General features: G+C 45.5%; 1 protein-coding gene across 3 annotated transcripts in view; it reads right to left on the bottom strand.

Moving 5' to 3' along the window:
* Positions 1–24306, bottom strand: part of Znf536 (zinc finger protein 536) — a 452253-nt gene that overhangs the window by 388554 nt on the left and 39393 nt on the right. For 2 of the 3 annotated variants that reach the window (XM_041644849.1, XM_041644851.1), the window contains exon 2: positions 3695–3764. The exons of the other annotated variant lie outside the window; for it this stretch is intronic. The gene's annotated coding sequence lies outside the window, so the exon portion shown is untranslated. The remainder of the gene's footprint in view (positions 1–3694; positions 3765–24306) is intronic. 3 annotated transcript variants of the gene reach the window in all.

Below are 24306 nucleotides of genomic sequence, written 5' to 3'. Positions count from 1 at the left end.
TTGGCAACAAAGTATCTTTCCACTTACAGTAATTACCTTACATAGTCTTGGACTTTTCCCTCTACTTGGAAAAAATAACTAAAAAGAAGGGGTAATGAGAATGCATGGCTCCAACTGTCCATTTTAAAGTTAAATTTTTAAGAGGCCAAGAGTGAAGAGATAGCAAATGCGACATTTCATTGTTTCATAATTTTTTGTTAAGATTTGAAACAAAGTCTCATGTACCGACTCATCTACCCATCCATTCACCCACTAGCCATCTATCAATCAATTCATCCACTTACCAGTGTACTCATCTGTCCATCTATCCATCCATCCATCCATCTATCCATCCATCCATCCCATTCCTCTACCTATCTAGCCAATCTTTTGCTTACCTACCCACTCATCTATCCATTTACCCATACAAAGATCCATCCACCTAGCCACCCACCTAACCACCCATCTTTCTAGCCATTCATTTCTCATTCCCACCCAACAACACATTTCCCACAATGCATCCATCTACCCATCCATGTGTTCATCTACTCATCTGCCTACACATCTACCTAAGATCCAAACACCCATCCATCTATCCTTCTGTACATTCATCCATCTACCCATCTATGTATCTATCTAAGTCACCCATCCAGTCATCTACTCCAAACATCCATCTAACTATCCATTCGTTCATCCATCTATCCATCCACCCATCTAAATGCTCATCTATCCACTTAATCATCCATCCACATATCTATCTACTCTCCCACCCACTTCCCACTATTAGGAACCTACTATTCATCAAGTTCCATTCCAAGGTCTAGAGAAATAATACTGAACAACACACAAATGACCTTTACCCTCTCCAGTCTTACCCTTCCATAAGGGAGACAGAGCAGAAATGGGTATAGATTGCTTCCCATCCCAAATATCCCAATGCATTTGAAGCCTTCCTAACACAAAGGTAAATTAGCTCCATTTGCTCATTTGTTGTTAAAGCAAGCAAGAATGTCTCATATGGAAAATGTTAATGGTACAAAAAAACACTCCAATGATGCAGAATCATCTGAGGGTAAATATTGCAGTAGTATTTTTACGACAAAAGCTTTATCCCTCATCTTCTCTATCCTTGATTTAAATATATACATGTATGTGAGTGCACATGTATCAAGATTTGAGTATTTCAATATAAATTCTGTATTCAAAATACTTTTCCTGATTTCAGTTGATTGCATATTTCGAGTCAATGTTGCAGTAGTAATTCTTGTTCTGAATCAAAAATAAGATCTCTCTCTTGCTCTCTCTTGCTCTCTCTCTCTCTCTCACTCCCACCTCCAGTCCTAAGCAGCTCCAATATTCAAGCTACTTTTCAAGCTGACTAGTTCAAGGGGCAAAACCTTTCTTCTCATTTATTTTCCTGCTGAAGCTTTGTGGGGGGCTGGGACTAGGGGTGAAGATGGGGATGAGGGTGGGAGTGGGCTGTGATACTGGCTTAGACCACATCACAAAGGCATCAGGGGTAGAAGGACAACCCTTTGCACTTGGATCTGAGTGTGTAATTGTTTGAGTACATCTCTCCGACCTACAACAATGTCATCCTTGGTTGACACAGATTTTAAAGCCCTCTGAAAAGGTGGAATGTTATCAATCACGCACATGATTATAATGGGATTTGAGTGGAAGAAGCTAAAGATTCAGGCCCTTGCTCGGGCCTGGCTCTCTGACAGAGGAGGAGAGAAAATGAAGAAAGAGTACTGTATTTCAGTCAAGCAAAGAAAGCCCTGTGCCCGCTGTCCACATGTCCCCTCTGAGTTCCCTCATACTCACAGGGATCTGCTTGTGTGTCTGTCACATGAGGCGAATGGAACTGATTGTACTCCCAGGGAGAAGTAGAGATTTCTGGCTCTATCTAAGCTGTGCTCAAGGCAGAACAAGATTGGGGGTGTTGTAAAATATCCCACTGGAGGACAGCTTCCTCCAGTGCAGAATCAGCTAGCTTAACATACGCACAGTGCCAAGGCTGAGGATCCCCATGGCAGACCCAGTGAGGTCTGGTCGCTGGTAAAGGTGAAGATGGGCCTTGAGAGGAGCATGCTGGAACATCTTTCTGATGACAATTCCTCTGGCTTTGTCACCTCTCCTGTCCATCAGCAGACTGAAGCAGGTGACAAAAGAGGGGACCAAATGGCAGAAAATAAAAGTACCTTGGAACCGAATTGCATATTTTTCTGCCTTTTGACCTAAAATATACTTTCTTTATTGAAGTCAGAAAAGACTGGAAACCTGGCAATTTATATTGTTCCTCTTCTTCTTCTTCTTCTTCTTCTTCTTCTTCTTCTTCTTCTTCTTCTTCTTCTTCTTCTTCTTCTTCTTCTTCTTCTTCTTCTTCAAGGCAAAGCAACCCAGACCCGACACAAACAAACTAATCTTCCCGGCAGATCACTGGGACTGTCACATTCTCAACTGACAAATCACAACGGTGCCTACAGACCTGGCATTTGCCCGTCACGTCCAATCACATGCCCTGGATTACCAAGGCAAAGAATTGTGAATTTCATTAAATATGTTAAAGGGGGGAAAATCAGCTTTGAAAAATAGTAATCCTGTCTTTCAACAAAAATATTATAGGAAGCTATGAATTTGGTAGATCCGAATAGGATGTTGGTACATGTTTTACTAAGGTAATATAATGGCACACTATTATTAGATCACATTAATCATTGCTGTGCCAACGGCACTGACAGCCCGCTGAAAAGGATTGAAAGGCCTGGTAATGGATATAAATTACCCATTGTGTGATAAAAGGATTTTTACTAAGAAGGTAAGAATAAAACAGCAAATTTCTAATATAACTGTTGTGTAAAAACCAAAATAAAAGTAATCCACGGTCAGTAATATCCACAAAATCAGAAGTAGGCACTTTCCCCAATGAGATAAAGTCACAATAAAAAAAATACATATATTTAGTACAATATAAAATTAGTTTCTGAGTACGTAATTCCACTATCAATTTCCCCTGGTTTATCGAGTGACCTCAGAGACACACGGCCAGAAGAAGGTGGACGGGACTAATTAGATCTGAGGTTAAGTTTACAGAAATTCTGGGGCCACCTTAAACGGGGCCAACAAAGGTATCACATCCCATGACACTCTTCTATATTATACAAGTTTCTGTGGACTTCTGTGTAGGGAAAATACTCCACTTGTGAGCTTGGAGTCTCAAGGATGATTGAGATGACAGACACGGCACTGCTCTGGGACAGACGTCCCCCAACTTTGGACCAGTCCACTGAATCACAAAGGAGTGTCATGGAAAGTGAGCACAGGTGGTGAACTGTTGGGGTTGCCTGGCTTCTAGTAGCTCAGCTCACCAGCTCTGTTCCCAGATGGCCACAGCTCAGATGCCACACAACAGTGAATGAAGTCACCCTTGCTAGGCTCTGCTTAGATGATGGCTCCATTTGAGCTTCAGCAGGACTGCTGCTGAGTAGATGTCCATCCCACCCAGAAAACCCGAACCCGAGGCCACCTCCCACAGTCCCCTGCAACCATCTGAATAGAGGGGCGTTCATGAAAGGATTCTGGCTTAGCTCAGAAACCTGTGACAAGTCCCCCCACCCCGAAAAAAAGCAGCCTGAACTTCCCCAGACCCAGAGACAGACACCTCCCCCCGCCTCAACGAACTATAAAACTGCAAAGTGATGGTGGTCCTTACCAGGCAAGTCCTAAAGCCACAGAGTGTCGTCCTGGGTGAAGGGTATTCTTAAAGCCGTGGTGCTCGGGAACTGTAAAAATAAGACCTATTAGAAATTCGAAATGACAAACGCAGTCTTCAAGATGATCCACAAATAACACTCATCTGGGGTGGGGCAACTTGCTGGGCTTTGGGGGAGGCAAAACATATTTGCTAGCCCCACTGCCCCAATTCTTCTAGTGATTTGCCGGAGAGGAGCTTGTGTGACCTTTGTTGTCATGAGTCAATTTTGCTTGTTTTCAAGGGGGGACGCCACCTGCAGAAGAGGAGGAGGCAGGGCTTCCAGCCATCTCCTCTCCCAGATAGGCCAGGGGAAGAAATAGAGCAGAGAAGGCGCTCCCCTCACTCCTCCTTGGCATGCCAAAAGCAGGGAGCTTGGGCTAAGGCTTCTTCTCCCTCCCATTGATGGGGTCCCCTACAGGAGACCAAATTTCCACCCAGAATTCCAGTGATCAAGCACGCTCAGTGATGGGGGGGGGGGGGGTGTTGGTGAGTCTGTCACAGGGTTGTGCCCCAGTGAGACTCACGGATGCCAGGTTCAGCATCAGTCATCTCTGCTGAACCAAGTCCAGAACGGTGGCCCAGTTAGCTCACTGACTTCCTAGCTCTGTGTCACAAAAGCTTTCAGTCCCACTCAAACAATGTCACCTGCCTGAGTGCTTGGTTTGTGGGATGTGGCCCAGCTAGCCAGATAAGATACCCATGCACAGAGGCCCCAGAGCCACTGGCTGGGTGTCCAAGGCAGTCTGTGATCACAGCCCACTCCCCTTACTGCACCCTAGCTATGGACAGCATCAGACAGAGTAAGGAGAAGTCCTCTCCCGACAGGAGGCATTTCTCATTCAGTTAACGAAGAATTCCCCCACGAATTTGAGGGGACTGATCTGCAGACAAAGATCACAGGTAGATTTAGAAAACCAAGAGCAGCATCTTTGGCTCAGGAGGCTCATCTATTTAGAATGTAGCACGCAATACCCCTTCCAACCCCAAGACCGCTGGAAAGCTTTCACGAATCGCACCCAAAAGCATTTCTTCTGTTCAGGGTTGAAGACCAGTCAGGACCCAGTGGGCAAGTTGTCCTTCGGCAGGAAAGACAGCTTGATTTGGTTTTGGTTTTTGTTTTGTTTGGTTTGCTTTAGTTTGGGTTTTGGTTTTTTTTTTTTTTTTTTGGTTTTTTGAGCCAGGGTCTCCCTATATATCACAAGCTGGCCTAGAAATTCCTGGGTAACTGTCCTGGTTAGTTTCTTCTCAATTTGACACAACTTAGCATTATCTGGGAAGTGGAAAGCTCAACTGAAAGAATGCCTTCATCTGATTGGCCTGTAGGCAAGTGTGTGGGCATTTTCTTGATTGATAATTGATGCAGAGTCCAGGCATGGCAGTGCACACCTTTAATCCCAGCACTTGGGAAGCAGAGGTAGGAGGATCTCTGGGAGTTCAAGACCAGCTTAGTCTGCAGAATAGTTCCAGTACAGGTAAAGCTATACAAAGAAATCCCGTCTCAAAAACTAAAGCTAATAATAATAGTAACAATGGTAATAGACGTAGAAGGGCCCGGCTCACTGTGAACGGTGCCATCCCTGGGCAGATGGCCCTGGCTGTATTTATAAACCAGCTGGGGAAGCTAGAAAACAGAGTCCCTCCATGGTTTCTGCTTCAGTGCCTCCTCCAGGATCCTCCCCGTTTCCCTTCAGGATTGTGAGCTGTAAAAAGAAATAAACCTTTTCCCTCTGAGTTGCTTTCAGTCAGTGTTTTATCACAGCAGTGGAGATGGCTCAGTGGTTAAGAGCACTGACTGTTCTTTCAGAGGACCCAGGTTCAAGTCCCAGCACCCACGTGGCCGCTTGCCAATTGTCTGTAATTCCAGTTCCAGGGAACTGGACACCCAAGGAAAAACACCAATGCATATAAAATAAAAATAAATAAATTTAAAAAAAGAGTGCAAGCCAGGGCAGAAACTCAGACTGTCACCCAACTCACAACTCTCCCGCCTGTGCTTCCCAAGTGTTAGGGTAGAGATGTCACCACTATGACTAGCCTCTGTACCTAACTAAGTTCCTATCTGCTTGTCTTGAGACAGGCTTTCTATTCAAGCTATCTATAAGAAGGAATGGCCTTCCTACATCCCATTCTTTTATGTTTTCTTTCTTTTTCTGTGCCATTTGGTATTAAAATCTAACCACTGAGAAACCAGCAGTCAGGTATTGGGAAGATGGCTCAGTTGTTAACCTGCTTGTCCCACAAACCTAAGACCTGAGTTCAATTCCCGGCACCCAATTTAAAGGCAAGATATGGTGCCACATAGTATAATACTAGTGCTAGGGAGGCACAGACAAGACTATCCCTTGGACTCAACCAGCCTAGCGCAGTGAGCCTCGGCTCCCAGTGAGAGACTCTGTGTCAATAAACAAGGCGCATGACTTACTGACCTCTGCGTTCCACGTGCACAGACGTCCAGCTATGCAACACACACACACACACACACACACACACACACACAGCAAGCCAGCTTTTCACATTACTGTTTGTATAGTCCCTAGCCCCGAACTGAAAGGTTCCGAGCCACACAGGCTCTACAGATCCCGCTGCCTTGCTCTGGGTAGTCTCTGTGCCGGGGAGGGGCGGTTGGAGTGGTGTGCAGACTAAGAGTTTATATCCAGGCTCATGACTTGCAAAATTCTAGGGCTATTCTCCAGGGACTGTTCACTTAGAAGCTGTGTAAATTCTGATGACGGGAGAATACAGGGAGGGAGACTTCTTAGGGAAGTCCCACACCAGTTTGTCCTCCGGCACTGAGCCATTGATCAGAACACCCCTGTCTCTCTCAATCTACAAGGGGAGCTGATGGGAGCAAACCTCCAGGTTCTGCATCATCAATTCAAAACAGGCCCAGCGTGGCTTTGGGGCTATGCTGCTTCCCTGGGACTGATCTGGTATTTGTCCAGAGGTGGGTAGCCGACACGCCAGGGGGCAGCTGCCAGGGAAGGTGATGCTGAAGGCGTAGGACAAGAAATTGAGTTAGCGCTATTTTCTGCCTCTCTGAGTCTGTCTAGATAGGAGGAGCTCCAGGTGTCTGATGTTGTTATAGTCTCTGCATTGGGAAAGGTGATAGCAGCTGACCAGGGACGCCCTCTGGACTCAGGCGGGGAGAAAAAAAATGCCAGCCTAATACTTCTGTCTGCCTCAAGGAAAGAGACTGCTGTTGGGGTGCAGTGAGGAACACAGTTAGAGCCAGCCTGAGGTATGACCTGAGGCTGTCCCAACCAAGGCAGCTTCCTCTGAGCCCTGCCTCCCCGCTGCTGAGGGGACATCTGGGAAGACACTGCTCACAAGCCTTATCTGGTGCAGCTTCCACCAAAATAGAGGAGGTGGCAGACTCCAAAGACAACAGAAAGTGGGGTATGGTTGAAGAAGCTGGGGTGCATAGCAGCTGCCCCACCCAAAACAAATGACCGATACAGGTATGTTTCAGTGCCCCAAACCCTACCTACACTACAGGGAGGTCAGGGAGAAGATGGGTATAAAACATACATGTAGCCATCCTCTGCTACTGGGGCCTGAATGTGAGCAAGTTTATGAGACCTATACACTCTTCTGACCAACCATTACACTCCACACCCTATACTAGACAAGCAAGGACAGAGAGAGGACAGGCAAGTCTTTCACGGGACACAGAAATGGCTCACGGTACAAATAATTGTCTGGTTGCACAGGTGGCCAGCCAAGGGTTGCCACAGGTGAGAAAATAGAAACAGAGCATGGTGACCCAAGGATTGAGGAGGCAGGGATGTCCTTGGAGCAGATGGAGTGATGGACTCCGTTAAGACAGCTCTATATGAGGGTATGGCAAGCTGGCGGTTGCAGCTTTAGGAAAAGAGAGACGAGCCTGTGGGCCTGGCAGTCACAAGTCTGGAATTCCAGGACTGGAGAGTCTAAGGAGTGAGAGCCAGAGCCAGCCGCAGCTACATAGGAAGGATCTGTCTCTAAATCTATAGATGTCAGGTAGGTCATCACTACCACTTCCTGGGTGGCTTGGGTGGGCCCAGAAGCACAGGGTACTTTCTACAACCTAAAGCACTGGCTCCTCTGAGGAAGGGGAAGAGAAGAAAAGTCACGGAGCTCTGAAAGAGAGCCATGGAAGCAGGAGCAGACAGAGCAAGATGATATGAGGGGCTCCAGCAATACCAAGAGGTGGGAGATGGTCCAGGGAGCCGTGGCTTCGAACCATGGACTTTCACATCCAGTTCCTGGGAATTCTGCCCATAGGTATGTCTAACCTGCACCCTGCCAGAGGCTGCTGAATGTGCCCACTAGCAAGCCCTGTCCTGGCACCTCTGCCCACCAGACGTGGGAGGCCAATTGGATCCTGAAGAAAGCAGCCCGAGGCCAACCCAGTGAAGCAGAAGAGACTGCTTCACTGGCTTCCTCGAGTGTGAGGAGGAGGGTTTTAGAGAGCCAGCTAGACATCTGCAGCCTTGAACCCACAGAAGGCTGTGATCGATGAACTCAAGAGGGGATATAGCTAGGTGCCCATGAACCTGTCTCCAGATCACCAATATTTTCTGTGGCTCCAGAGCCAATGGGACTCCCTGAGAATGGGCTACTGAAATGCAGGTTCTATTTCCCCACAAGCAGAATGCCTTCCCCCGTGCACCTCAAAGACCTGCCCAGGCATTCAGACCTCCTTGGGGCCTGGCATTCAAAACTTTTATGTTCCACTAAGACTAAAGAGATAGTCAAAAACTGAACCAGCTCACAGTAGACTTGATTTCCACCTTAACCAGAGAAGCTGGGCTGTTTGTTGTCTGTTTGTTTGTTTGTTTGTCTGTTTTAGACAATTCTGAGCAGAGGGAGCAAATAGGGCTTTGAATGACAGTTGTCCCTGAAAGATTCCAACAGGAAGCTAGGTATGGCAGTATGCCTATAATCCCAGCACTCAGACATTGAGGCAGGAAGATGACAAAATCCAGGCCAGATTCAAAAGAGCTTCTAAGAGACCAGGGCTGGGGAAAGAAGCTGCCAGGAAGATGGGACTAGAGCAACAGCCACCTACTCTACCATCTCAGACAAGAGCCTCCCGCGTGTCTGGCAAGTGTCTGCACTGTGGGCAAACAGCAGCAAAGAGCATGTCTGCCTGAGAAGAGTCTTTGTCTTCCTAACACATCAAAGTTTATATTTAAAAAAATAAAAGCAAAAAAAAAAACCTAAAATGTCACCAAAAGGAAATTAAAACCAAAGCAAAGGGTATCAACAGAGATGACCATTGATAAGTCATTCAGAGGTCTCTCTAAGGAAGTAACAGGCAAGGGGTATCGGAACCAAGCAAGAGGAAGAGTCTTGTGGAAATCTGGAGGAGGCCTTTAGCTGAAGATCAACCAGCAAGTATGAAGGACCTGGGGTCAGAAAGAGATGTCAAGGAGCAGTGAGATACTTGTATGGCCAGACATGGACTGTGAGTGGGGAAATCAGAGAGACTATGGCTAGTTGTTACCCACACACCTTAACAACCGTGGTAAGAAATGTGGTTTTGTCCTGAGCCATTGGCTGCTTTGAAGCAATGCCTGGCTCTGCACTGACCAAGAATTACCCAGCTACTGGGGAAAGAGACCAGAGTGGGCCTCTTTCATGAACCCAGTAGGATACAGCTGTCATCGTACAGATGAGCAAGCAGAGGGAAGCAAGGGAGGAAAAGCCATGGGAACAGGAACAGGCCACACCCGAAGACACGCATGCTTTTCCTTGGCCCAGCATTCTGAGGACCAACTCTCAGCCCAGGCTTCTTCTAGAACTCAGGAGATGGGAGCTGTATCAGGCCTATGCTGTGACACGTGGGGACTCTGTCGACCTGGGGACGCCCACCCCAGGAGTAATCAGTTCCTGGAGATGGGGAGTGATTGTCTCCAAGGTCCTGCCCCACAACAAGCAACCCTCCACTAGCCTTCCCCACCAGGCTCTCCCTCAACCCCAAACTCCGATCACTGTCCTGACTCCAATCATGCAGAGGTGGGAACCAGACTAGGTGTGAATCCCCACCATGTCCCAAGGCTGCTTCAGTCACTCATGGCCAACCCTAGCCTTATCTCACCTGCCCTGCCTGGCCCACAGAGACCATGGTCAAGGGTCCCATACACAGGTACCCTGTAGTAATAAGAGCGGCAGGGCTGCGTCCCCAACACCCCAACCGCCTGCTAGCTTATGCCCAAAATAACAACACACAAACTGTATTCATTTAAACACTGCTTGGCCCTTTAGCTCTAGCCCTTACTGGCTAATTCTGATATCCGGATCAACCCATCTCTAATAATCTGTGAGCACCGGTCTTAGTGAGCACCGGTCTTACCGGGAAGATTCTAGCCTACGTCCATCCTGGGTCTGCCCGGGAGCGGGGCATGGCGTCTCTCTGAGGCGTCTGCCCCCCAAGAGGAGAGCTGTGAGTCTGAGCTCACTTCCTCTTCCTCCCAGCATTCTGTTCTGTTTACTCCACCCACCTATGTTCTAAGCTATGAGCCCAAGAAGTTTGTTTATTACTTAGCCAATGAAATCAACAGATTGATATATGATACTCCCACATCACTTCCCCTTTTTCTGTTTAAACAAAAAAAGGAAGGCTTTAACCTTAACATAGCAAAATTACATATAACAAAACAGTTATCAAGTAAAAATTACAATAATCTTTATCATAACTAAGGAAAACTATAACTAACTATTCTTAACCCCATCAAAGACTCCAGAAAGATACAATATTACCTAAGCAAACAAGAAAAAAGCAACTTTCAAACTCTAGAAATGACAGAGACATCTCGCTGCCTGTACAGTCACCCAAAGTTCCTCTGTACCGTTGGGGCATCCATCTTCGACCTACAGGCCCATAGTTTCCAGCAGACATTTCCGCAAAGCAGGAAATTTCAAAGGCAGTCACTATCTGCTTGTCCTGAAGAATGTCTTGCAGACTCTTTCATGAATCAGGAACCCCGAAAGACCATCTCACCTTTAGGCAAGTTTAGCAGTCCTCTCTCTGCGGGTTCTCTGTGTCCAGTTTATGCAATAGTCCAGGCAAGAACAGTTTCTTGCCCAAATGGCTATCAAACTCCATAAGGATCCTCTTCGATGCCCATCTTCTTCTTGAAGTAGATTGGTGCTGCCAGGAGCAGAGTGTCTCGTTGTCATGAAAAGTCCTAAGTTATTAAAACATTTAAAATGCCATATTCTATAATCTTTGAAAGATATGAAGAATGCCTATCTAATATATATCTATGCACATCTAGAAAATCTTAACTAACATGACTACAAACTTGACTATTATGATTATCTATTAACAAGCTACATACATTACATTTTTAAATGAACTACACAATCACAATACCTTAATATCAGAAATACATATACATATAACAAAATTAACCTTAAATATCTATCAATAAAGCAAAATCTATACTAATACAAATTATTCATATCTATATTATATCCCCCTTTAAATGTAAAAGAATGTTTATAAACCATATTTGGGAACATGGGCGCAGTTTTTTCTCTCCAAACTGCTTCCTGCTGAATGGGGGCGTCATTAATTAGGTCTTTCATGGTATAACCTGTGTGCTAGTTTCATCTCAGTTGGCAGTTGAGCGAAGAAATTTTCTGAAGGTGTTCACACCAACCCTTCAGGAGGACGTGGTCCATCATACCATATCGGAATAGAAGAAATGAACAGGGTCTCATCCTCTGTGAAAACAAAATAAGAAACTCCTTTCCAAAGCATCATGTCCTTAGATCCAAATTTCAAATTCAAGGCATTTTCAAAATCCATGTTGGATTAGTTTAGCAGAATTTATAAACAAATATCTTTTGGCATCTGTTGCTCCTTCCTCAGCATTCAAACAATTCAAAGAGAGCATAATAGCATACAGTATCAAAATTCTCTGTCTATTTTCCATTTTTGTACAGCTTTGTTTTAACCTCTATTTTGTTTATTTTTACTTTTAACTTTTTGCTTTCTGAGACAGGTTCTCTGTATCTTTGACCTAGAATAACTCTGTAGACCAGGCTATCCTTGAACTCTCAGAGATCCTCCTGTCTCTGCCTTCCAGGCATTGGGATTAAAGGTGTACACTACTACACCTTGAACTCACAAAGATCTGTTTGTCTCTGCCTTCTAGGCACTGGGATTAAAGGAGTGTGCTCCCACACCTTGAAGTCACAGAGGTCAATTTCCCTCTGCCTCCCAAGTGTTGGGATTAAAGGTGTGTACTACCACACCCAACTACTCTCTTTCTTCCTTATTTTTGTTTTTTACATTAAGAATTTTAACTTTTAGTCTGCATATCTTTTAACAGTGTAAATCATTTAAAATTTTTCTTTGTCTTTGACGCTCTCTTTACTGTATCTCTGTTTTTCTGACCACATGAGTCTTTAATGTACCAAGCAATATCAGTAGGACTAAAGCCGTGGCTTTGCCGGCTAGATGTAGCCCATTCCTTAGCTTTCCAGCCTCATGGCTGAGGTACTGGCTGTAGCCATGTTTATAGCCACAACTCTATGGCGTTTCAAGGTCCCTGCCAGCCAGCGAGCTACAACAGACAACACTCAAGTCCTCTCTCTGTAGCCGGCCCTCCTGCCTCAAACAGTCAGAGTTTGCCCTGGCAGGATGGCCCAGAAAGCCAGCATTTTTAAACGGTGCAGCTTTTTTCCTGCTACGGCTGAAAACCGAAAAGCATGCGTTCAGCTTTTCATCAACACCGTTTAAGGACCTCTTAAGAGCTGCAGGGTTTTGCAGCTGAAGCTGAGTCAGGAAGCCTCTCTTAGATGAGAGCGCTTGCTTGCCTCTAGCAAGCAGAGCAGACCCAAGAAATTGCCACAAGAAACATGCTTTACTCTATTCTTTTCCAAGCTTTCTCAGGCTTTCTGTAGACTCAGTTAGCCCCACGTTGGGCGCCATTCTGCAGTAATAAGGGTGGCGGGGCTGCATCCCCAGCACCCCGGCCGCCTGCCCGGCTAGCTCAGTAGGTAGAGCATGAGACTCTTAATCTCAGGGTCGTGAGTTTGAGCCCCACGTTGGGCACCATTACCCCTTCTTCCATCTCCTTCCTGACCTGCACCTGGGTGAACAAATACACCCCCTCTCGTGGCTGGGGGCAGTTCTATTGACCGTGTCTGCCTTGAAAAACTGAGAACCTGAGTTTGATTCCCAGAACCCACAACATCAAAAAAAAAAGAAGAAGAAGAAGGAGGAGGAGGAGGAGGAGGAGGAGGAGGACAAGGAGGAGAACGTGGCATAGCAAAACACAATTGCCATCTCAGAGCTGGGAAGGAAAGTGGAGATTCCCAGGGCACTCGCCAGTCTGCCTACCTTCCTTAGAGAATTGCTGGTCAATGAGAGACCATGCCTCAAAAAAAAGGGGGGGGGATATCCCTAAGGAGTGATAACTGATGCTGATCCCTGGCCTCCACATGCATGCTAACAGATCATACACATGACACACAGAGAGAAACACATACACTACACACACACACACACACACACACACACACAATGTTCATCTCTGTTCTTCTGGCCTTCATTCCCTGGATAATAATAAAACCTCCATTGTATGCCATCGGGTACCACGTCAGACTATGAGGAAGGAGCCAGAGTGAAGAGTTCACCTTAAACCTAGTGAAGATGGGGCCCTGGGGCTCTCATGGCAGGCTCACCATGAAGTTACCTACCTCCTTCCACAGCAAGCATCCAGAACAAAATGGCCACCCTCTGTCTTCTAACTGCTACCCTACCTAGAGTAGCTATCATTCACTAGCCGTGGTATCTCAATGCATGGAGATCTCTGCAAGACTTCAGTGGAACTATCTAGAAGTCCAGGAGTTCACTTTAGGGTCCCACAGCTGTCCTTGTGCCCAGGCCTATAGGCATGGAGTTCACCCACAGTGGAGCGGAGGAGGCCTCCATCCTCTACTCTCGTTTTAAAACAAAGGTAACCGATAGAGGCTCCATTTGATATCTGCTCAATCTAAAACTTTCAGGATACACAGACATCAAACCCTTCCAGCAACCTGAGACCCCACGAGATAGGCCCAGGAACCGGGACTGTCAGAGATGAGTGACTGGGCCCCTCGCAACACGCCAGCCTGCCAGTATGTGTGTTTTCACGTGCTCTAGCATGAAGAAAAGCCAAGCTGCTTGGAGCCAATCAAATTGCGCCCCTGTCTCTTTAATAAACAAACCCATGTGCACGTTAACAGTGTTGAAAATTCAATTTAAACTCTTTGTCTGCTGCTGCTTACTCTAAAGATGGTCTTTCTTTAACAACAGAGCACCAAGGAGTCGTTAGTGCTCTCTCTTCATTACTTCAAAAAACCAATCATTAGACACCAGAGTATATACGTAATTAGAAAATCACTTCCTTTGCAATCCAAGCTAAGTAGTTTACATACTGTAATTACAGGGACAAAATCAATTTTTAATCATTTCCCTGATTGGGCTCATCAGCTCTGTGGGAACATTGTAACCTGCTTGTTGTGCAAAAGCAACATCTGGGCTAAAACAATTACCCTTTGTTTGCTACAATATTCCTTAAATCTTTTTGCATAAAAAAAATGAAAACATGCAGATAAGATATTTGGATGTCTTTTTGTCCTTGATCAACACACGCCCGAAAGTTCTCCTCGTGACACAAGCAGCGTGTTTCCCCAGAATTCACAGTTTAACGGTACACGTCCAAGGAATGGTTTTTTGTGTTTCTTTCTCTCTCTCTCTCTCTCTCTCTCTCTCTCTCTCTCTCTCTTTAAGCAGTGAGATAAAAGTATTTGATTGTTTTAAAGACCCATTCAACTGTCTAATTGTTGCATGGCTAACACATGGTATTCAAACATCCCACATACTACAAAAGCTCATCTGGGGTAATCATGGGTAACTATTATTGCGGCGGTTTACACTTTTCTAATACAAATGAATGGATTTTATCAAAACTTTAAAAAAAAATCTAAAAAGCTGAGTATGTGTGAAAAATAGTTGGTATGAATTGGCAAGGCGAGCCTGAGCATTTTGTTCTCTTAATAGGAAATGACCTCATTTACACTGGAGTAATAATTAGTACTGCTTCACTGACAGTTAAGAAAAAAAACTTTCCCAGTATAATACAGCAGCCTTGCCTTTGTTAGGCGATCTACATTGATTATTAACCCTTGCTGAGAAAGTCCACATTTTATTCTAAGTTCTGCCCAGCCCCTGCTGGCTGGTAAAAGATAAAAATAGCTGATTTGGAAACCCATTGCCTTTCACCCAGATTTCCAAAAATTGTTTACATATTGGAGCTCTCGAGTGACCGCCTGAAATGCTTGATGTCATCTTTGAAGATATATAGAAAGCCCCCACCATCTCACTGAGCGGCCACCAAGAGCCCTCACTAAGTCATCTGCACTCCCCTGGTGGCCTGGTCCCCCCTGGCCTTTTGATGTTTATTGGTTTTGATTATGGCTTGTGAGTTTCCCAACCTACAATTAATTCATAGTCAAAACAGGCCTGCAGGAAAAAGGAGAGGGATAGTGTGTGTTGGGGGAGGAGGGTATAACCACGCTGGGCCTCAGCCCAGCTGATAGAACAGGAGGTAAGTGTGTCTGAGAGACTAAAGAACAATAGTCCAGGAAGCAGCCAGAACATCTGTAAATCACACACACATACACACACACACACACACTCACTCACTCACTCACTCACACGCACTTTGTGTTCTGAAGGGATTTGCTCCTTAACCAAACTCAAAATAAATACCAGCTAATGTTTATTGTGCACTTACTATGCACCCCAGATTTCCAAAATTCAGCACTCCTGACCTTGTTCATCCTGGCAGCAATCCTGTGACCATGAGCATCTGAGTATGAGAAACTAAGGAACCAACCACAAGGCAAAATGCTCAGTTTAACAGTGCATGGATACAGGAGCTGGGGTGTAAATGTGGGGAGGATAGCCTGTGCTAAGAACCTTGGAGAGCCCCATGGGAGCGTGGCCTAATGTCCACTCCTCAAAGTGATGACCCTTACAGTTGCACCGTCAGGCAGGCACAGTCCTCCGCATCACTAGGCTCCTAGTCCTCATTTCTAGGGGGTAAATAGGATGAAAGCAGAGAAGAGAAGAACCAATCCCGTAAGAATATAAAATGAAGCCCAGCGGTGGTGGCCCATGCCTTTAATCCCAGCACTCAGGAGACAGAGGCAGGCAGATCTCTGTGAGTTTGAGGCCAACCTGGTCTACAGAGCTAGTTCCAGGACAGGCTCCAAAGCTACAGAGAAACCCTGTCTCGAAAAACAAAACAAACAAACAAATTTTTAAAAAAAGAAGAAGAAGAGAAACTGAGCCATGTGTTTCCCAGAAAGGGTAAGAAGTCCAAACGGAGGTGCGAGAAATCATGGCCATTGAGCAGCACACATACACCCGGGATGCCGGTGCCTGCGCACGGAGAGACAGGCTTTGCTCGGCTCAGCCTGAGCATCAGTTTACCCAGTATCTCTCCCTGCCTAGCCCTGACTCCTATCACTCCCAACAAGAAAGCACCCTCCCACACACCCCATGGTACTGCAGGGGGATGTGACCCCCACGTCAGCTCAGGACCCAATAAGACAGCATGTCAACAGACACGGGTACAAAGGAGAGAGGCTGGGAAATGATAATGCTTTCGAACAGGCCGTCACCCCAGGAACAGGGGTCCTTCTGTCATAGCATCGTTATCGTCAGGGGGTTCCTCAGCAGCCTTCCCTGAGCAGAGGGGCAGAGGGGCAGAGGGGCAGAGGGGCAGAGGGGCAGGAAAACCGTGGCCTCCTCTACTCACGGGCGCTTCTCACAGGCTGCTGCCACTCACAGACGCCCGCGCAGTCACACAGGCCTGTACTGTCGGCCGGGGAGCCTCTTGCCAAGTGGCTCCTAAGCACTCAAAGGACAGCCAGTCCAGAGGGAGGCACACTTAGAAAACTGCAAAATGTCCCATTCTTTCTCTTCCTTGCCATTGTTGTCTGGAGATGTGGGCTCCCTGTGTCGTCCAGGCTGACCTTGAACTCACAGTTCTCCCATCTCAGCCTCCCAAATGCTGGGGTTACAAGCGCATGCCACCCCACTCAGACTTACTGATAGTCCCCACGTATTTTGTACAGTAAATGATAAGATTGTGGGCATATGGAAATGAACAGAATATAGCTTTCCCATCATTGTCGCTGGTTTTATTTCTGCTTCAGTGTAGCTGTTAGAATACCCACCACTGCACATATCAAAACTGAGAAAAGAGAGGAGGGAGGCGGGAGAAAGAGAGGAAAGGAGAGAGGGAGAGAAGGAGGGAGAGAGGGAAGGAAGGAAGAAAGAAATAAAGAAAAAATCAGACTATTTTGACAACAGAATTGGACCATGGAATAAAAAAACAACAAAACTGACTTGTAGGCTGAGGCAGGCTTTTGATTGTCTCAGACGAGTGCCGATTCCGGAGATCTGAGGCCAGACAAGAGCTATATGAGTTCTGATTGGACCTTCTTGTTTTCCCTGCAGGGATGGATCACTCTGTGTTCCGACTCACTTGTTTTTTTACTTTTATAAAAATGATCATTTAATAAGCTAAGCCCATTGATGGAAATTTTGGAACATGTGAAATATTACAAGTAAGAAAGAGCACTAATCCATGATTCCATCACCCTGTGAGAGTGTTAGCACTATTCGGATACACACACACACCACACTTGAGAACATCCTTCATTTGTGTCTTTGATTCTTTTTGAATATGTATGAATGTTTTGCCTGCATGTATGTCTGTGCACTACATGCATGCCTGGCACACTAAGAAACCAGAAGAAGGCACTGTATCCCCTGAAACTGGAGTAACAGATGGCTGGGAGCCACCATGTGGGTGATAAAATTCGAAACTGGGTCCTTTGCAAGAGCAGTCAGAGCTCTTAACCACTGGGCCATTTCTCCAGCTCCTGTGTCTTTCTTTGATCTTAAGCTCCCTGAAGCCCCAAGTTGCGCTGAATTCAGGGCAGAGGCTGGAACAGCAGAGTTCAAGAAACACACCAAGGGGAGAGAGCTACTAAGGCAGCAAGATGACCCCTGTCTAAGAAAGTGGGGAAGAGAGAAAGGAAGGGAGAAGGAAATAGGGAGGGAGGGTAAAGGAAGGAGGGGAAGAGATAGATTCTGAGTAAAAGAAGTTCCACACCCCGTGTCATTAGAGAACTTCGAAGCTAAACAGAAATCGGCACTTCTCCACATTTATTGCAGTGGCTAAAACCCAGCACAGTGATAACCCCAAAGGCTGGCAAGGATGAGAAGCCACAGGGTTTCCTACTCAAGGCTGATGAGAATGCAAAATGCTACCGCCACTTTAGAAGACAGTTTGGCAGTTCCTTACAGAGCTAAATATAGCCTCACAATACGAGCAAGCTGCCATGTTCCTTGGTGCTTATAAAGAAGTTGAGATTTATGCCCATACAAGAATTTGTTCACAAATGCTTAGGGCAGAATGTCTACATAATGGAATCATCTTTGACACCACTGCCAAATCCTAGAAGCAGCCAAGATACCCTGCAACGGGTGAAGGGACATACTGTGGCAAGCCCATACAGCGGAATGTAGTCAATAGAGAAAAGAAGTGAGCTGCCCAGCTTGGAAATGTATGGAGACAGTTTAAATGTATGCTTCTACATGAAAGAAGCCAATCTTAAAACCCATGGCAGTCTGGGAGGCCAAGGGGTTGAAGACGTTCAGTTCAAAACCAGCCTGGGATATAGAGACCTTGCCTAAAATGGGGGGAAAAATGAATCACTCAGCCACCTAAAACAAAGACAACCAGTAGCTATCAGAGGGTCAGAGACTGGGGGAGAGATGAGGGACTGGGGGAGAGATGAGGGACTGGGGGAGGGATGAGGGAGTGGGGACACAAACTTTTAGGGCAGCAAAACTATTTGCATTGTAGTTAAGATATGTGTCCCTCTGTATAGTTCAAAGCCCTGAGAATGTGTTCTACAATGAGTACATGGTGGTTTAGCAAACCACAGACTTCGGTTAGAGATATGACCCCAATGGCTAACAGAGAAGACTCTGAATGCCCCTAACATCAGTGATATCCATCTGAGGTGACAGAAATGCCAGTCACCCTGATATGACCATTGTCCTAAGTATGTGTACACTGAAATGTCGCACGGGGTCCAATAAATACATACACTAACTATGAACCACTAAGGTACATATTAAGCAAAAGTAAAAAAAATAAAAAATACATAATGGGATGGTGAGAGGGTTTAGTGGGTAAATGTTCTTGCCAACAAGGCTGGAGACCAAGTTCAATTCTCAGAAGCCACACAGTAAAAGGGACTCACACAAGTTCTCCTCTGACACCCACCAACACAAAGTAAATAAATGTAACTAGTAATGATATATATATATATTACATAATATTATATATTGGTCTCATAGTTATAACAATTGTGTCATACTAACCCCAAATGTTAATGGCGGAGGAAGTTGTATAGAAGCAGTATTTAGCAGTTCTAAATTCTTCCTGTTCATTTTACCATAGACCCAAACTGCTCTAAGATCATCTTTTGCCTTAAAAAGAAAATGGGCAAGTGGACTAGAGACAGCCAGCAGTTCAAGCACTGTCAAGTCTTCCAGAGAATCTGTGTTTGGTTCCCAGCACCCACATGGTAGCTCACAGCCATCTGTAACTTCAATCCCCGGGGATTTAACACTTTCTTCTGGCCTCTTTGGGCATTACACACACAGGATGCACACACATACATGCAGAACACACATACATGTGAAATAAAAATAAATATTTAAATAAATACACAAATTTTAAAAAGATGAGGGTCACCATGTGTTCTGGTGAGCACTCTTAATCTCAGCATTCAAGAGGAAGTGGCAAGCAGATTTCTGTGACTCTGAGGCCAGCTTAGTCAACATAATAAGACCCTATCTCAGAAGAAAAAGAAAAAGGAAAGGAAGGAAGAAAGGAGGATGAGAAGAGGAGGAAAAGGAAGAAGAAGAGACAGGGAAAAAAACCCGCAACTCTAGGAAGTATGGTATCTTTCCTTCTTGACTGAAGCATTCCTACTGCTGATCACTGGAAACTTGTCCAGGTGCTTAGAGGTCTAGGGACCCCTCCTCCTTAATCTCCTGCCTGCCAGTCATCTGATGAGCTGATATCCAAAGGGTCCAGGTGTAGCTACTTGAGCAGAAATCCAAGGATGGGTGTTAAGCCCTAGACACAAATCCCAAAGTCTGGGGACATCACTCAGCCAGGTCCTTGCTTCAGTACATTTGGGTCATTTTTCGAGGGTGTGTTTTTAAAGTGTGTATATGATGTATGTGAGTACAGGGGCCATGAAGGCGGGAAGGTGGAGTTGGCTTTCTAGAGCTGGAGCTACAGGTGGCTGTGCACTCCCCATCTTCCATCTTCTGCAGGAGATGCATGCACTCTTAAACCTGAGCCAGCTCTAGAGCCCATTGTCATTTTCTGATCACAAATGAAGAGACCTGTGTTTCTGAAGGCCTGGGACAGATATTCCCCAAAGTGCCATCCTCATTTCTGTAACCAAAACAAACAGAATCTTGGACGCTTTGGGGAGTCCTGGGAGTGATGAGGGACCAGAGAAGAACCAACCGGAATGTGCAGGTACAGAAAATGTTAGAAGAGATGTGGTATGGCTCTCTTTTCTCATCTAGGCTTACAATATAGCTGAAATCCTGACATCTAGTAACTGGTTTTGCCTCTATGTCCACACTAAATTTGGTCCTGGCTCTGGGCTATTCTGGAGAAGGCTGGGAAAAGTCAAGGGCAGACCCATTTGGAGGTCACCGAGAGTATTTCACACTGCATTCCTGTGATCTTATAGCAACAAAAAGGACTATAACTGTCAAAACTACAGCTCCTTCAAGCATCCTTCATGCTTTAGCAAAATAAGCAAAGATGACAGATCAGAAAAAAAGAAAAGAAAAGGAAAGGAAAGGGAGGAAGAAAGGAAGGAAGGAAGAAAGAAAGAAAGAAAAAAAGAAAGAAAGAAAGAGTTCCTAAAGCCTGCTCATTGAGACAGTGTCCACACGGTGTGGACAAGCAAGGATAGAAAGGCCCCTGTCCTAGCTGGGGTTTGGGCAGCTAACAGTCAGTCTCCTTTGCTTGTGTCCAGATAAACCTCTTGTCCCAGGATTTTTTAAATCCAACCACTTACAGGAGGGGAAAAATGTCTGTCCTCTTTCATCTCCCAAGTTTTTCCATTTCAGTAAAGATTTTATAAACGTTCTTAGAAGGGGTCTATTCTTTCTCCTCTGCCCACAGGTAACAAGAGATGGCAGGTGTTTCAGAAACAGCATTTCTATTTAAAAAAAAAAAATTCCAGTGTCACTAAAACCAGAATGGAAATGTTTTATACATTCACAAACAGGGTAATGAATTTGCACAACCTTAGCCGACTGTATACCCAGGCATAATAAAACGGTCTCCATCCTTTCAAAGCAAAAAAAATCACGCATGCAAACACATAGCTTTCGCAAAGCATTGTTCTTTAAAAAAAAAAAAAAAAGCTGCATTTTTCCCGGCTACCATGTAATTTGTGAGATGCGTTTTTAAATGCTCTGCTACAGCGGCGGGCTTCATCAGTCAGATGATACCGATAGATAATTCACCAAAGCGTCACATGATCCTCCATCACTCTAAAAGACGCGAATATATTGCCACAAGCTTTGGGAATAATGGGTGCACCTGTTTACGGTGTCACCTCTGTTTGCTAATTGTCTCCTTGAGCTACATTTTAGTTCTAATGCATTTATTTTTGACAGGCAGTGTCTATTTAGAAATCACATTACTTCAGCTGCAATTGTTCTTTTGTCTATCAAGTAAATGAAGTGTTGTTATACAGATTTCAGGTTCTGATTAGTAAAGTATCAGAGCCCCAGAAAGGTCAATCAGTTATTTACCTGAGGTAAGGGATGACAGACATCTTGAATATTCTCCAGCTAGCGCTGGGAGACATAGCATTACCGTCACACAACTCAGCTTTCTCCTCATCTATTCAGTCTGGGGTTAGCACGCTTAAGAAGGGACACTCGGAGGATACGTCTGGAGACTGGTGTCCCTGAAGAGTCAAGACAGGTGGGTCTCACACGTACATTGGCGTAATCAAATGTGCAGCCCTAGGAGGGGCCAATGACTGTACTATGACCAAACGAGTCGGGGAACATGAATCCCTTCATGTTGGCTTAGGTAATGTTTCCTTTTTAAAAAAAAAAAATGGTTTTTTTTGTTTTTTTTTTTTTTTTTTTTGGTTTTTCGAGATAGGGTTTCTCTGTGGCTTTGGAGCCTGTCCTGGAACTAGCTCTATAGACCAGGCTGGTCTCGAACTCACAGAGATCCGCCTACCTCTGCCTCCCGAGTGCTGGGATTAAAGGCGTGCGCCACCATCGCCCGGCAAAAAAAATGGGTTTTTATATATTTTTCAAGACATCATACTCTTTAAACCCAACCTCGTGTGTTAGTTCAGAGCTGATCCTAACCAAACCAGGAAAGTAAAAAGATCATGACTAAGAAAAATAAACAGTGCTTTCTCTGAAAGCCAGAACCTGCTAGAAATGGAATCACCTGTCACAATGTGGGTAAGAGCCACCTCTGTGAGTGGCGTGTTGAATGCCAAGCCACAGACCTCAGCCTGTGGCATCTTCAGTAGGACAGTCAGAAGCAGGGGACCAATGAGCGTTACTAGCCAGATGTACACAGACACTCCCACACCCTAGCTAACTAGCCAGCAGACGCCTGTATCTGACGGAAGAATGAAACTCCAGGAAGAGCTTATTCATACAGATTCAAATATCTAGAGCTCAGGCATCCGCAATTGATTCCTACCTGCCTACCGACCTACCATTTCAGAGGTAGCCTACCCCCAAATCGGAGAGGCTCAATCACTTGACGAATCTGTGTGATAGGACTTTCTCTCTCTCTCTTTCTCTCTCCTCCCCCCATCTACCTTCCCCACCCCACACCGTTAAATTGCACTAGAAGTGACCAGCATCCCCACCAATTCATGCACACTTGGAATCTTTCACAAGTTCCATCATTCAACAGGTCCCCTCTGGACACTCACTTCATAAGGCCTAGCTACAGGAGACTGTACTGCCGAGAAATTCCCGGGACCACTGTGATTCAACAGACATGCCAGAGAGACACAAAAAGCCACACTTTGCCTGAAATCCCCTTCTAAATTGGCTCCCTGGGCATCCCTCCACCTTGCTCAGGAGTGGCTGCCTGTTTCCTCATGTTTACCATGTGCCATGTAACCTGAGGAGAAGTCCCCGGTTGTTCCCCTCAATGTTTTTCCTAAGGTTTCCCATCAGGATCATAATTATATGCACACTGTTTGACTTCGAAACATTTGCAAATGTGTTATACATGTCCACTAGGCTCACTCCAGAACCCAGGAGCCAGAAAGTGGGGAGGGGGACCGCTAGGCCAGTGAGATAGGGAAACCCCAACTCACAGAGGGGTCTTCTTCAAGTAGCAAACCTCCCAATACTTGCGACTGGAGCGATAAGGAAGGTCCTCTTCATCTGCAGTTTATCTCCACCAAGTACTCTAATCATGGGAAGTACTTTTTGCTTTTTAAACAGCCGGCTTGTTTTTACAGGTCAAGAGCATAAATAAAACAGTCAAGTTGCAAAGTAGAAAAACTCTTTTGCAGGAGGAGGAAGTAGTTTCTGAGTGTTCCTCGGTTTGTTCCAACACCAGGCAGCTCCCCGGAGGCAACTTTGCTGCCTGCGAAAGCCAGGCCCAGGGCAGCCAGCCTCATGGGAGGGTTGACAGCTCCCTGCCCTCTTGAACTTGGAAAATCCCTCTAGGGAAAGGCTGGTGCTGTCAAAACCACAGCAGAGCTATACCATTCTATATGTAGAGTTTCTCAAGGAATATATAAGCCACGTATTAAACAGTGCTGGTGGGAACAGGCTGACACTGACGAGCTGAACTCTGCCTGAGGCCTGTCAGAACGTGCTAAGGCCTAGTCGATGGGCTCTCAATAGCAAACGATCTTGGAAAATTAAGAAGACTGGAAACCAACGTATTTAAGATGGACAGTATCTTCTTGGTGGTAGGGAGGGCAGAGGATGCAAGGAAAAGCGGGAAAGTGGGGAGAGCAAAAGGTGGTAGAAACAGGCAAGAGAGACAGGCGGGAGAAAGCAAAACGTCACTACCTGGTCTTCCTATGTAATCACAGAGATCTATCTTCTGTCCCAATGGGTATCATAACCAAATAAACAAAATTCGTTTGCAGACACACACACAGAGAAACACATAGACACAGACACAGACATACTCACACGCACTACAATTGCTGATAATGCTGAAAAAAAAGCATAGACGCATAAAATCTCCATGTGAGCCAGGTATGGCCATATATATCTATAATCCCCCCACTCAGTAGGCTGAGATGAGATGATCACAAGATCTCCATGGTGAGTTCCAAGTTCAGGATGCCTGGCGAGAGGCTGTCTCATGACAGCCAAAAATAAAAACACAAAATATTTTAAAAATCAACTCTGGGTGAAGACCAGGGCCATTGGAGCTCAGAAACTG

The sequence above is a fragment of the Microtus oregoni genome, unplaced genomic scaffold (assembly GCF_018167655.1).
Source record: "Microtus oregoni isolate MIOR12 unplaced genomic scaffold, Mior012 000102F_ref0000329, whole genome shotgun sequence".
Classification (NCBI taxonomy): domain Eukaryota; kingdom Metazoa; phylum Chordata; class Mammalia; order Rodentia; family Cricetidae; genus Microtus; species Microtus oregoni.
The sequence above is the reverse complement of the archived record's forward strand: the minus strand, read 5'-3'. Positions and strand labels throughout refer to the sequence as shown.